Source organism: Balaenoptera acutorostrata, chromosome 3, assembly GCF_949987535.1.
Source record: "Balaenoptera acutorostrata chromosome 3, mBalAcu1.1, whole genome shotgun sequence".
Taxonomy (NCBI): domain Eukaryota; kingdom Metazoa; phylum Chordata; class Mammalia; order Artiodactyla; family Balaenopteridae; genus Balaenoptera; species Balaenoptera acutorostrata.
The window spans coordinates 19,209,020-19,210,886 of NC_080066.1; positions in this window are offsets into that span (position 1 = coordinate 19,209,020).

Below are 1,867 nucleotides of genomic sequence, written 5' to 3' on the forward strand. Positions count from 1 at the left end.
ATAGTAATTGGGGGAAAAAATAGTTTTTTAGATAGTTTTTGGATTCTCTGTTATTATAATGCTATAAGTTGCTATAAATAAAAATTTAGAGACAGGAAAAGGCAATCAGATTATATTCTTCAACCAGGAATGTTTTCCCTCAGATAAATTTAATGCTTAATTTTAACAACCAATTTATCTTAAGTTCCTATTACCCTTATCTCTCTTCACTTTCTAATTGGCTTCTGAGAGTCCTTTTAGATTTTCTTAGTTTTATTTCCATGGTTCTGTTTTATTTATTTTTTTAATGTAAAACCCCTCAAAATCTTCTTAAAGTGGGTAGAAAATAATAGCTAATGTGTTGGACTTCCCGGGCGGTCCAGTGATTAAGACTCCGCGCTTCCAATGCAAGGGGCACGGGTTGGGGAACTAAGATCCCACATGCTGGGCTGTGCAGCCAAAAATAATAATAATAACTAATGTGTTATTTTCGACTTAAGGAAGATAAGTAATCTTATGTTTTAATATTTGGAAAAAAGTAAGCTCTAAATTGACATTTAAAACAACAATGAAAAAGCAAATTCAGATTTTAAAACCAAAATATTTATTAATTAAAACTGGTAAGGTGCACTAAATTTCTCCTAAGCATTGGGACCCATCACTATGGAAAAGGAGGGCTCAGAAGGTAGGACCCAGGGGACTGGGGAAGGGAAAGGGAGAGATGTGGTTGTTATGGGCTTCACAGATGACCCCCAAACCATCAATTCAAACATATTCCTAACTTAACAGAGAAGAAATGAGGCCTGAAGATGTGCTTAACCTACATCCCCCAGAGCTGGGTCGCCGCCCGGGTCTCCTAACTTCTATCCATACTGTACATTTACTTTATGGGGAAAAACTATAAAAATTCAAACATTAAAACGTTTGTGAGTTTTAGCATTAGATAATATGCATTTTAGAAAAGCTACGGAAAAGAATTAACTGATTTTGTGGTCAAAATATTGATATAATTTTGGTGGACCAAAAGGTTGAATGCACTATCTCTCTCCATCCCTGCCTTTATTACAGGATAGAAAACATTAGGAAATAGATGGTCCAGATGGTCCTTGCTTTGCAGAGTTCAACATGCACAAGTTTCAATTACCACAATTTAGTTAAATAACACTAGTCCCCAACATGGTTCACATTTGCTGCCATGCTATTTTAACTAGTAATTAGTTTTAACTAGTAGTTAGTAATTATGCAAAGTACAAACATCGCTATTGGCTCTTCAACCCACACATCACTACATAAATAACAGATACATATCATGAACAGTGACCAGTCGCATCCCTTCTTTCAGCACGTTAGGGATTGATCAATTGATCGCTGCATATTTGTTATTCAGTTTATGCATAGACAGAAAAGTGTCTTAAGGTGATATGGTATTGTATGTATGTGTCTTAAGTCATTAACGTTTAGAGACACAGAAATATTCATAGATTAAATGAAACTATGGGAATGTCTTTAAAATACTTGGGAATATATAAATTATACCTCAATTAATAACTAGGAACAAGGGGGAGGTGTGTAGGGGTGTAAATGAAGCAAGATTATGCGTTGATACTTAATAAGCTGGTTGAATGGTAAATCAGGTTCATTAAACTATTCTCTTACTTTGGTAAATGAAAATTACTATAACAGACAGAAAAGCTTGAGGAGTACAATTAAATTATATTCTTATTTGATGTGCCCCAAGTTGCTGGGTACATGGTATTAGATGAAAACTTACCAATTCATTAAAAGATTGTTATAAGATTTTTTAGTTATTGAGAATAACTCAGGTAGTATTATTCATTAAATTGATTGATTAAAACAAAAATGATCACAAACGTGTTCCAGAGAATAA